We start from the raw sequence: 14,341 nt of genomic DNA, 5'->3' as shown, positions 1-14,341 counted from the left end.
ACTGGTCTTTGCTTGCTCGTTTTTGTGCCCGTCAGCCGTTATTTTTGAAATTCCCGGGTGTTCGAAACAGCCCCATATCAGTAAGTCAGCTGTGGGGGCCCTTCTGGTTCTGTTTCTGCTGTGCTTTCTATTGCGGGAATTTAAATTAATTTTGTGAGTTAGGGGCAAAAGGATATTGTTCTGGCCCTCTGCTTTATTTTTCTTATATATACTTGTGGGGCTTTCACGATGGCTAATTAGATGGGACGACGATCTAAGTTCCCTGCTATTTATAGCATTTTTTATGTGATTCGTCCCCCTTCTTTCAAACTTTATGTTATAGTAGTGTGGACACACCCGTGGGAAAACTCAGTTAGATAGTCGGCGGTATTACACTTATTTTTGCAGTAATAATAGTAGGAGGCTGGCCTATTAGTCAGCAGGACCAGCGTGGTGCAGTTAGAAACGTCCCTGTAAATGGGGATTTGTAGACTAATCATTTGGTCCTTCTAATTCTTAAGGGATTTAGTCATGGGATAAATCATCGTTGTATCTTTTGGAGATCTGTTCTCTAAGGAGGTATGATCACATGAATCCGTTCTTTTTCGCCTTTAGGCTGTGAAGACTGATCCCTTTCATATTATACAATAAAGAAATAGATGAAATGACATGACCTGGTCAGATTGATAAATCTATGGTGACCCCAGAATATGCGACATTCTGATGTAAGTATCCAACCTGGTGGCTGGTATTACTGTTAGAACACTACAGTATATTGAATTCATATACGGGGCTCTGGAGTGATTTTATATGTCGACCCCTCTTATTGTTTTGGTCTACAGATAATCTACTTACACATAAGGAAAAGGGGAATCCTCCACCAACCACGGATATGAGTTTGTCCTTATTCTTTCTGAATAGGATTGATAAGTTTTGTGTTTTATACACGGTGTGTATCATTGAATATTCATGCATATGCATGCTCACACGACATGGGTTGCTGAGACGATGTCAATTTGGAACGGCATTGGTAATGTTTAAGTTCATTGCCGTTTTTTTGCCCACATGAGTTAATCGTTACAGGCAGTGCTGGCATGGGGCCTCTTGAGTCGGATAAGATTATAAAAATTTAAAAAACAAAATCTCCTTAAATAAGTGTAAGAACTACCTTCTGATAACTCATACGATTACCTTGGATACTTGAAAGTATGTCAAGATTGGTCAAGACAACAATGCTTCGCTGAGCCCTCTCGTTTCAGTTTTTCTCTCTTTATTCTCACTCTTACCTTTCTCCACTTTCTCTTTTCTATTGTTTTCATTGGGTCTGCAGAATACTAGCAGGAATTCATGAGGATATGTTGAACACTTCCCTCTTTCCCTCTCCCTCTTTTCCTGTAGGACTTTTTATCCATAGGATATAAATGACAAAGACTGTTAAGAGTAATAATATTGCTTTGTGTTTGTTGAGTGGCAAACTGTGACATCTATATTGAATGAATATGATTTTGTTTTACAATGAGGCTATTTAGTATTTTAGTGGTCGAGCTGATGAAATACAATTATATGTAAATGTGCTTATGGAGTATGTAATATGTAATGTCTTGGGTTTGTATATGTATTTATTTGTATATTTATGTGTTTGTATTTAACAGCCCTGAAGAAGTCCGCTTCAAGGACGAAACGCGCCGGCTGTGCTGTTGAGATCAATTGTATCTATGATCTTGTATTTTAAAATGAAAAAATGAATTATTATAATCGTGGAATAAAAAGGAATTGTTTTGAAGAACTTTGATGTGGGAAATGAATTATATAATTGTTCTTCCTGAGTCTCTAACTTATGGTGCATCTGTGCTTTTGTTTTAAACTTGTTAGGTCCTTTTAGGGACTTGCATTGTAACAGTGGGTGTGATTCAGTGTGCACACAAACCCCCAGTAAATATATAGGGGTATGAATATGGTAGGGATAGCAGGTTAGGTGCTGTTCTACAGAGGGCTCCACTGTTGGGTGTGTCTCACGCCATTCGTTTGTACACTGTTTTCAGTTTATGTAAACATTATAATGGGTATTATCATTGTTTAGGTATGTTTTAGATTGTGAGTCGCATATAGATTATACATAGAAGCACGGGGTAACCGATATGTACGAGTAGACATAAGGAACACAATGATGTATGTTTTAGGGTGTGGGTCACATGTATTCAAATAATAGATCAACTGACTTACAATCTCATTGTCCAGGGACACAGTCATACAGAATCAGGAAATGGATCTGGGCCCCTTCATATGTGAGTTAATTCCATGCACAACATGAGTGGCTTTAGTTCAAAAGAACAGCGTTAATTTAAAATTCATTTTATTATCCTTAACTTAATTGAGTCTGACACAATGAATGCCTAGTGAGATACAGTGGTGTATCAATTGGAAAGTGATAAGTATTAATGACATCCAGGGCAATAATCGAGTGAATGGCAATTGATTGTTGTGATTTTCAAGTGAAGCATGTGCATGAACAAAAACTGGCATCATTCTAGACTCCTCCCACACCATGACCCGCCAGATCAACGCCGTTGCCTCGACTTGATTCAACTCCCTCCGCATTCTCCGCTAGACCTTCAAGTGGATCCCCCACAAATGCAGAAAGACCGTCACTCACGCACTTGTAAGTAGCAGACTGGACTACGGTAACGCCCTCTGTGCCAGAATCAACAAAATCCTGCTACACAAGCTCCAAGCCATCCAAAACACCGCAGCCAGACTCATCTTCGGAACCCCACGACACGAGCACATGACCCCGCACCTACGAGACCTTTACTGGCTCCGCATTGAGAAGAGAGTAACCTTCAAGCTTCTCACCCACGCCTACAATTCCCTTCACAACATTGGACCCAAATACCTCAACGAAAGAGTGTCCTTCCACGTACCGATAGGAATCCCCGCTCCGCCAACCTCACCCAGGCAGAGACCCCACGCATCTGCAGAACCAGAGCAGGTGGAAGAGCCTTCTCCTACTTCACAACAAAGACCTGGAACGAGCTCCCAGTCAAAATCAGATGCTCCCCCTCTCCTCACACCTTCAGGAAGAAACCTCAAGACCTGGCTCTTCGACTGATCCAGAGCTGCCCCCCATCCCCCAGCGCCTTGAGACCCTCTCGGGTGAGTAGAGCACTTTATAAACCCCTGATTGATTGATTGATTGACATTGATATCATCATTTGACCTGTATATGTTTACACAACAAGTTTAGTGAATTATACTTGACTAATTGTTTTCTTTCACTCCACAGCACAAATTTACCTCATGGTGAAGGACATTTTTGTTTGAGATGCAATGCAATGCGGATTGGAGGACGAGGAATCATTAATGGATTGTTCAAATTTAATTCACCATGAATATCATTATCTGATGAAGGACTTTGAAAAACGTTTCACGTTGGATTATTTGTGTTGAAATTGTTGAACTACGCTAAGGAGACAATGGAGTGCCAGGATGACACTGTTCCACCTCGGCCAGTGCATAACCGACTTGCTGAAAGATTATCATATTTCCAGTTTTTCTGGCATTCACCTATAATGCCTCATCCTTCAGCTTCTCATTATCTGCAGAGTGGACAATGCACATTTTCAACTTTTTTTTCGCATATCTGAAAAAAATGACTACCCCTGCAGTCACTACAAAATGGTGCATTTAGGGCTGTTCAACACACTTCTTTCATCAATGAATGAATGAATGAAAGGGCTGGGTACTTGTAAATCACAAAACATTTGCCCAAAGTTATCATGGTTCTAGGAAATGAATTTCCCTTAAAAGCCCTTTTAAAGACAATGTGGATCTCATTTCATGCAATAGGAGAGGAAATGTATTTCATATTATAGGCTTGATAAAAGAACAGGAGCGGCCTCAACACCAGGCTCAAAAGATTTGGGGAACAGAGTAGCAATGATCTGAGTGAAGAGGGCTCTTGGGTTATAATGAGTTTTCTACAAATAATAATAGGACCAGTACCAAGGCAACAAGAAAAATGAAGATTCTTGCATGCTTTGTATTCTGATAGGCATGAATGTAGTTGTGAAATGTGTGTGAGCAAATGCAAAGACAGTATTTGTGAAGATGTGCAAAGCTCCAACTTTGTTGGTCTTAACTACATTTGGAGATCCAGCTCTCATGGAAACACCTATTGTACTTGAGTAGGCTACCTGTATTTATAACGTTATTTACATTTGGTATTTCGTTGTATCTGTCTCTAGATAATTTGGTGTATTTCTGTTTGATTTTGTGGCATTTAGATTTATTTCTGGTTTTATTTGTAATTACTGATTCTGCCTGTTGCCCCACCTGTTTTTGCTGTTTTTCCCATTCCTGCCACTGCAACCACTTCACCCCCTCCTGCCTCCCTGTCAGCCCCATAGAAAATAACAAGTGGGGGAGGGAGTCAAGAGGTTTAGCGATAGAATCTACCTTCTGTACAACTTTCTTATAAACAATAGGATTCTACCATACAAAAATAATTTTTTGTTTTTATGGTGATTTAGAAAAAAGTGTAATAGTGATCCATGAAATGTCATGCAAAAGCACAAGGTGTTTTTAAAATACCCCTCACACACTAAGAATACCTTAGTGTCATGCTTCATCATTGGGGTCTTCCCGTCCCTCTATGGAGCGGGACGTGCTGCAACCTACGGATACGCGGGAGCACTTTTCGATGAAAATAGGCTATGTGTAGTGAGGGAGTGAGAGTGGTAGGGTCTGTGAAAAATCAGGAGTGAATGCTTAAAAATTTCCTGGCTAGTGGAAAAAAAATTATTCACTTCCCTAGCTGGAAATAATAAAAAGGGGAAAGTGTGGGGGGTACTACAAAGAAATGCCCCCTCCTGGATCAATCGTAAGCGGTCCCCGCACCTTACTCGTCAGGACCTAATATGATCCCTACTGCACTCAAAATATACTAATAGAATTGTATATGTTTGTATGCCTATTTTTCAAAACAAACATGCCAAAATTAGTATGTTTGAAAAAACGGGGAACATTGCCCCTTGTAGTCTTGAAACCGAATTGGTATCTGTAAGGAAGGAAGAGCATAAAAATAAACAACCTGAATGATTGTCATTGAAACACATCACCATCATGTGGAACCACAGTATATAGACAACATTTTACTGTGATATCTTTTTCTAGAGGATAAGTGCTCCACGTTTGTTCTATGAAAAGGCGGGTTGTGGTGCTACCCACTTAGTGGTAACTGAAAGTTAGTTGCTGTAACATACATTTAAAAGCACAGATTTATAAACACACAGACGATTACACGCACTCACTTAATTATTCATTTTCAACAAGTTATGGGTTAATGTTAATTCCATTCTATTGTGGACCTTAGGTGCCACTGAGAGATATAAGTTTAGAAAATCAATCATACACCCGTTCGTGAGGACATGCAAAGCAATCAATAAGACTCAGCGAAATCATGAACAAAATGAGCGGCATAATTTCATCATTATGATTTTAAAAGTGAAAAACATTTCAATTGAAAGCACAATGTACATACGCTATTGAGAAGGATAATCAGACTTCATGAGCTTGCACCGAAGGAGAGGTGGCCTCGAAAAATGCACTGCGGGTAAATTTAAGAAGTCACAAAATATTAGTTCTAGCCCATTCTCACCGTAGTTACAAGAGTGAGAAACGCAAAGACCTCCTGATATTTTAAAAGAAACGAGCCTCGTTTAAAGACCTGTTCAAGTCTTACTCACATGATAAAAGGCTATGACCTCGCCAGTAAATACCTTGGTGCCGCTCCGTAGTCCGTTGTGTACATATTCAAGCCGTGTTTTTATCTGGTATGGAATTGACGGAAAACCTGCGAAACGGGTTTCAAAAACAACTAGGAGGCTCAAGGTCAAAAAATGGCTGCCTTATCTGTGCTGTTTGTTATCTTAAAAAGAGCTTACTTCCTGTATGTACGAAAGCAAAAAAGACTAGAGGGCTAAGGATTCAAAAATGGCCGCCTTATCTGTGCTATTGGTGTCTTACTGAAGAAACAATTCCTGGTACGAAGGGATTAGAAATTAGTTCATGTACTGTTCTGAAAAGGTTCCTATTCTGGTGCACACCTTGATCGGCATGGACATCTGGTGTTCATGCCCGCTCTGCCTGATTATTCTAGAAAATGAGCGACAACTCGCTTCTTGAGTGTGCTCCAGCATGCGTTAAGGATTGGGTGCTCATTCGTTTTAATACATTTTTTTGGTGCCAAAAAAAATGTTCTCTTTCTAGCGCTTTTTTTATGAAAGGGAAAAATCCATGCTGCTTAATGAAATACACGCTAGCGATGTAGGTGATGTCACCGTTATGGAGTGATTTTCAAGTTGTTAGAAAACCAATTGTTGAAAAAAATTTGAAAAATACAGAAATAGGAGTGCCTGTTTTATATCGCAATTACAAATTGGGGAGAAAACAAGACCACAATACAATAAAAGTATAATTGAAAGACAGGAAAAAACTGAGATATAATGGAGGTCACTGCAAGTACCATTGTGGTTATTATGAGACTCATAATTGGCCCCATGGGATTTCATCGTTCAAACCATTGATGTTTGTCTTCATGCGGAACACCCATCTCTGTTCCTTTTCAAAGAGGTAACTCTCATTTGGAACCTGTTCGATCACTGTCCACAGAATGTCCTCGGGTATATGTCCTTTTTCTAAGAAATGAGATGCCATTTTTGTGGCGTTCTTCTTACACTTTATGTTACTCTTGCTCTCCTATCCTAGTTTTGACCGGGCGTGTGGTCATTCCCACATACTCCATAGGGCATGGACAGGTGATGAGATATGCTACTGTTGCACTTAGTGAATTTTCTTTGTTCCCATTTCGTGCCATTTAGGAAATTTATTTATTTGCTCTTTCTTGTTAGTTGACAGACTTTACATCTCCCACATGGGTGATGTCCTTGTATGTTGGCCACTGATGTAGAATGGCCATTTGATCCAATCTGTCGGGGTCTTGTATGTACAATCATGTCACAAATGCTTTTTCCCCATCTATGGGAAAAAATGGGTTTAGGAAGATTCATTCCGCCATTGTTCTAGATCCGCCAATGTTTAATGACGATCTTCGTTACCTGATTGGAGTTCACGTTGTATGTTGTTATGAAGAATGGCCGTTTCTCATCAGGTTTGGGTTGAGCAGGTTCCAACAAGATTTCTCTGCAATTGTTTTGAGCCCTTTTGTAAGCCTGGTCTATCACTCTCTTCAGATATTGTCATATCTGGAGTTTCTTTTTGAGATCTTCTGACTGACATTTGAAATCCATAATTTCTGTACAATTCCATCTCAGACGTAGAAACCGACCGTAGGGAAGGTTGTCCCGTAGATGTTTCGGGTGGAAGCTTTGGTACAACAATAGACAGTTCTTAGATGTTGTTTTGAAGTGCGTTGTGGTCACGAGTCTCCCATCCTTGGATGATATATTTAGGTCAAGAAAAACTAGTTCTTTATTTGAGATGGTGCTGGTGAAATTTAAGAAATCATCTTGGTAGTTAAGCCAAGTGATGAAACGTTTCGCTGTCATTTCATCCCCATCCCAAATGATTAGTATATCTTCGATATACCGTTTCCATGTGTTGATGTGGTTATGAAAGGGATTGTTTGGATGTAGGATTTTTGTTGTCTCCAGATGATGGGCATAGAGACCAGCTATACTGGGAGCAAATGTGCTCCCCATGCTAGTCTCATGCTTTTGGAGATATAAGGTCTTGTTGTTCTCCAAGAAGTTTTCTTTCAGTGCCAGGCTGCAGCATTCCATAATGATGTTTCTAGGTGTTTGGTACTCCCAATCAATATTAAAAAGTACTTCTTCAATGATGTTTAAAGTTTCATTGTGGGGGAGACTGGTGTATAAGCTCTCCACATCACAGCTTATCAAAAGTTGGTGTTGATGGTCAAAAGGGATGTCTTCTAGAAGTACCAGGACATCTTTAGTGTCTCTTAGACATGTTGATGTTTTTTGCACCATAGGTCTTAGGTATGCATCTGCAAATTTTGAGACTGGTTCCAAGATTGATCCTATTCCAGACGCAATTGGACAGCCATGAGGATTGTCCAGGCTCTTATGTATCTTCGGAATGGTGTAAAAACAAGGTGTTCTTGGTGAATCTTGGATCAGGAAATCACCTTCCTTTTTAGTCATCCATCCTTGGGCAATTGCTTCTTCTACCATTCTTACTATTTTCACCTTTATCTTATCTGTTGGATCTTGATTTAGGATTTCATAATTCCACTGATCTTGGAGGAGGCGTCTACATTCATGGTCATATTGATCAGCAGATTGTATGACTATTGCAGCCCCCTTGTCTGCTGGTTTTATCAACAGCTTGGTTATTGTTTAACTCTCTTATTGCTTTCCTTTCTTCGTTGGCTATGTTTTGAAAAACCCGGTTGGTAGTTGGATCTAGATCCTCCAAATCCTTCATAACTGCTTTCTCGAAGGTAAGCAATTCTATAGGGAGGGTAGAGTCAAGCGGTGTGAACGTGGATTTAGGTTTCAAGCCTGTGTCCCATTCTTGGATCTCAACTTTTTGTTTATCCTTGAAAAAGACTTGTAATTTCAGTCTTCTCATGAAATCTTGCATTTCTTTACATAATAGGAATTTCTCCATATTTGATGTAGGCACAAACCCTAATCCTTTCTCCAATACTGAGATCTGGGCCGCAGTGAGGTTTTCATCTGTCAGGTTTACCACCAAGTTCATTTTCTGCTTGTTGATGCTTTTGTCATGCTCCTGGTTGATACCCTCGCTTGTTCCTCTTCTCTTGTTGTCCAGTGTACATTGTTCCCTCTCCGATTCCTTCCTTTGCGTGACCCTAAAAAATGAGTCTGGTCATAGAAGGCATATTCCTGAGGGGGATAGTTCCATGGTAGATATGCTCCTTGGGGATGCGGAAATGGAGGGGGGCCAAACTGTTGTGGTGGCTACATAGGTGGCCCTTGAAAATTACCCCATCCTCTGGGTCCATATTGGTTAGGACACCTGTAGTTATTTCTTGCTCCTTGGTATCTTAGGCTCCTGCTCCGACTTGATCCCGAACTGTTGGATCCTGTATCAGAAGAATCGTCATCTGTTGTATTTTACTGATTTCGTTTATAGTCCTCTTTGATATATGGATATATCCTTTCGTGACTAAACCGACTGGTATCTTTTTTTAGTTTATTGTATTTGCTCTGTTTCAATGTTGCTTTAAAATCATTCAATGTTTTATTCAATTCTTCAAGATGTTTTTTAAAAGTACTTGTTGATTCATAATTTTTGAGACGTACTTCTATTTCTTGAAATTCTATCTTCAATTCTTGTGCTAATCTGCTAGCCGTTTTAATTATTAGCACAATCCAGTCTCTTGTGCAATGCCACGATATTTGTGACCAGTCTTTTTTTAAACTTTTATCTTGTTGAAAAATATACGGTTCATTCCGAACAATTAATTCTTTGGGGTGCAGCGTTGGCTTTTAGATATTCCGCCATTAGCAAGCCGTGGAGGGCGGTTTTAATTTGGGTTCATCTAAGTTGTTCTATTTCATCCCAGTCGTTGTTACTGATAGTAGGTTCCGCTGCGTTTAGGCCTTCAAAATTCCCCAATGATGACATGATATTTTCTATATCTTCCTCAGTAAAGGTTAATCCTGTATTCTCTGCCATAATGTATGTGTGTGTTGTCTGTGTCTCTTTCTAAATGGTGTGTTATATGTATCAGAAGCACAAAGTTAATGTTAAGCACAAGGGGGTATGTGATTCACATAAAAACCTCTGCTTAATTAAGTTTCCAATAAAGACAAACTCCCGCAGCTGCACGCTGTCAATACTATAGAAAATAACAAATGGGGGAGGGAGTGAAGAGGTTTACAGATAGAATCTACCTCCTGTACACCTTTCTCATAAATATAAGATTCTACCGTACAAAAATACATTTTTGTTTAATGGTGATTTAGAAAAAAGTGTAATAGTGATCCATGAAATGTCATGGGAAAGCACTTGGTGTTTTTAAAATACCCCTCACACACTAAGAATCCCAATGCTTTATCATTGGGGTCTTCCCTGTCAGCCCCCCCATTTCCCAAAACTACTTATGGAGACCCCTGTGTTGCTCCAGTTGGTAGTCCTGCACCCCTGGTAACTGAGCTACTCTCCCGTGGGCTGCTGTCAGCTCCTCCACTCTGGGAATGCTCTCCCAGGCATGACAGCCTCCGGCTGCCTGCTGCCCACTGCCACAGTTCCCCCTGCTCAGAGTGGGCTAGCTGTATTTATAACTGTATTTACATTTGGGTATTTCTATGTATCTGGCTTTAGTTAATTTGGTGTATTTCTGTTTAATTTTGTGGCATTTTGGTTCATTTCTGGTTTTATTTCTAATTATCTATTCTGCAGTTACCCCAAACATTGTGGCAGTTTTACCTGCTTCCCCTGCTGTTACCGTTCCCCCGCCCTTTCGCCAACCTGTCAGCTCCTCCCACCTCCCAGTACTACTTATGGAGGTGGCTGTGCAGCCGTGCCACTGGTGTGCTGCAGGCATGCCAAAGTCAAGATAGTCTGCACCTCAACAGCACCCAGCACCAGGCCCCCTTGTCCACATACCATCCACTGCTACACCACCAAGGACCTCCTGGCCCTAGACCCAGACACTGCTACAACAATTGCTTCACATCCTACCCGCAATCAATCAAAGGATCCTGCACCTGCCACCACTGCTGCTTCTCATGCTACACAGAACCTCATTGCCCACACTAGACCCCATGCCACTTCTACTCACAAGACCATGCTCAACCTGGATCCACTCTAATGCATCCTGCTTAACGTACGTTCCCTCTTCAACCACACATGGAAATGTGGGACTCCATCACTACCCTCTCCCCTAACATAGTGTTCATCTCCTAACCTTTGCTCAATCCCACCGGGGACCCCGACATCGCCACACCAGACGGGCTACAAGATGAAACAACAAGACCACGCAAACAAACATGGCAGAGGCACTGCCATAAATTTCAAGGAAACCATTTGATGTACCATCACTAATGACAACCCTACATCTCTCATGGAGACCTCAACTTCCAACTATAAATTGAAACCAAGACTACAATAGAGGCACCCTCCCTGACAGACCACCGGGACCCTGGGCAGTGTTCTGCAATGCCATCTCTAACCTCATTCTCCCCACACCATTGACTTTCATGACTACATCCTGCGCCACAACCTCAATTTCCACATCAACAACCCCAATGAAAACAACATAACCTCCCTCCTGGAGAACCTCAACAACATCGGCCTCATCCAACTGGTCATGGAATCCACACACAAAGTCAGCCACGCACTCTACGCTGTTTTCTCCTCCAGCAACAGACTCAAATTCACCTACATCACGGTATTTACCTGGACTGACCACAGCATTGTACACTTTACCATCTCCAGCAGAGCTCAGCACACCACCCCAAGCATCACGGCACCACCCAATGCAGCTGGGGCAATGTCACAGAGACTCAATGGAGTCAGGACATAAGCACCTAACAACCCGTAACCTCAACAGACCTCGATTAGGCTTTCCAGAACTTCACGGCCTGGATCAATAAATGCATCAACACACCAGCAAAATCCAACAAAGCCTCCAAACAGGGCAGTTGTTACAACCCTGAGCTCAGAACCACCAAGTGTCATTGCTACCAACTCGAGATGCCATGGCGTGCTTCCAAGCAGCCCTCTGAGAATATCACCTACAACTTAAGCAAGTCAAGAAAGCTGCCATAACCAACCACATCAACACCACATCCAACTGCAGGAAGGAACTATTCAAAATCATAAAGGTATTGGTCAACCCATCCACCACGGCAAACACCATCAATTCCTCTCAATAACTCTCCGACTCCCTCTTAGATTACTTCCACAGCACTATCTTCAACAATTTCAACCCCCAACCTACCACCCCCAACTTCAACACCCTCATGCAACCAGCAAACACCAGCAGAATGATAACCACCTAGTTTTTACTCAGCACGCAGACCACCTAAACCATCATGTTGTCCATCCATTCAGCGGCACCCACCGACCCCTGCCTCCACCATCTCTTCAACCTCTGAGCCAACCGAATCAGCACATGGCTTACCGTTATCCTCTACACCTCCATCTTCACAGCAACCTTTCCAGACAGGTCAGACCACTCCTAAAGAAACCCATAACAAAACTCCAGGACCTCAAATATTACCGGCTGATCTCACTGCACCCCTACCCAGCCAAAGTACTCAAGAAAGCCATCAACCAACAGCTCAATGAATACCTAGAACTCAACCACTTACTCAATGCCTCACAATCAGGATTCTGTCCCAACCACAGCACTGAGACTGAACTTATTGTTGCCACAGACAACATCAGATCTCTCTTTGACCACGGAGAAACCCTGTCCCTGAATCTCCCGCTACGTTTGAGACTGCCCTCCACCACACCGTCATCAACAGACTCGGCATGCAGCAAAATGCTCTCAAGTGGATCACTTCTTTCCTCTCAGGATACACACAGAGCATCAGACTGCCTCCCTTCACCTCCGCACCCAAAGACATCACATGTGGCGTACCCAAAGGATCATCCCTCTGCTTCACCCTCTTCAACATCTCCATGATCCCCTCGCAGCCATTGTCAGATCCCACGGCGTCAACATCATTTGCCTCACCAATGAAACTCAATTCATCCTCCCACTCACCGAAGACACCACCAATGCCGAAGCCAACTTATGCAGCACCATACCTGACATAACCAAATGGATGGAAGACAGCTGCCTCAAACGTAACTCTGATACAATGAAACTGATCTTTGGGGAAAACACCTCTGCGTGGGGCAACAGCTAGTAGCCAGCAGAACTCAGACCAGCCCCCGCAACGACAGACCAGGCATGCAACCTCTGCATCATCTTCAAGAGCCAACTGGCCATGAAATGATAAGTCAACGCAGTCACCTCCTCTTATTTCCATACTCTCCACAGAGTCTTCAGACGGATCCCAATCAGCACCAGGAAGTCTGCTGTGCAGGCCCTTGTCACCAGCCGCTTCGGCTAAGGCAATGCTCTCTATGCCAGAATCTCCAACCAACTCCTCCAGACTATACAGAACACTTCAGCCAGAGTCCTCCTGGACCTCCACAACTGAACCCTCATCACCCCATACCTCACTCCACTGGCTCCCCATCCAGAAGAGATGCCAGGTCAAGATCCTTATGCATGCATACAAAACTCTACAGAACCAAGAACCATCAACCATTGGCTGGACTTCCACCTACCCACAAGACACCTAAGCTCTGCCTCACTTGCCCTTGCACACAACCCCTGTATTCATCGCAGCTGCACCAGCTCTTTCTCCTACATAGCTGCCAAGACATGAAACAACCTAGCCCTCTAACTCCAAACAGCGCCCTACCTGGCAGACTTCAGAAAGAAGCTACAGGCATGGCTCTTTGATGGAGACACAACACCCTCAATGCCCAGATATCCCTTGGGATGACAGTGTTGCACTCTACAAATGATGATTGATTGAGGAATGAATAAAACATAAGGTTTGATCAAAAAAGGACATGATGAGTGGGAGGGCCAAAGTCCAGAACAGATATGGTCAGTGAAGGTGAGCCATCTATCAATGAAGAATTAGACTGGAAGAGGGCATGAAACCAAGAATTTATTGTGATGAAAACTGCCCATATTACTGCAATTGTATAATTCAATACTATTGTATGCCATTGTTGAAGAATGGTCCTCTGTGAAGGGTCACCCCAAATGTCTATGCCTTCCTCCTCCTCTTTTCCTGACCTATGTTTTGCTGGCTTTGAGACTCCAGGCACTTTACCACTTCTGACCAGTTCTAAAGTGCATATGCTCTGAACATGGCATGATTGGTTTACACCTATTTGACATGTAAAGTGGTATACTATATCCCCAGAGCCTGTAAATGAAATGCTACTAGTGGGCCTGCTGCACTCATTGTGCCACTGTTAGACCTGGCATCATTAGCTGGGGGTTTTTTGCCTTTACCTCCTGTGTTTTTGTTTTGTTTTGGACTTTGTTTTGCTGGTCTAGATGCTTTGAACACTGCTCCTGTTGTTCAGTGCCAAAGTGCAAGTGCTCCCTTTGCAATGTATTGTTATGGATTGGTGATTTCATGATTGGCATATTTAACTGCTTGCATGCTTAAGACGAGCTCAGCTCGTCATGAGGCCCAGTGGAGATGTGCTCATGACGAGCTGGGCACATCATAACAGTCGCGGCACTCCCACGCGCAATTGATTCCCCGCCTGTGCGGGAGAATCAATCAGTGGGTGGAGTCGTGACGAGCCCAGCTCATCATGA

Source organism: Triturus cristatus, chromosome 2_2 (genome assembly GCF_964204655.1).
Source record: "Triturus cristatus chromosome 2_2, aTriCri1.1, whole genome shotgun sequence".
In the NCBI taxonomy this organism is placed as follows: domain Eukaryota; kingdom Metazoa; phylum Chordata; class Amphibia; order Caudata; family Salamandridae; genus Triturus; species Triturus cristatus.
The sequence above is the reverse complement of the archived record's forward strand: the minus strand, read 5'-3'. Positions refer to the sequence as shown.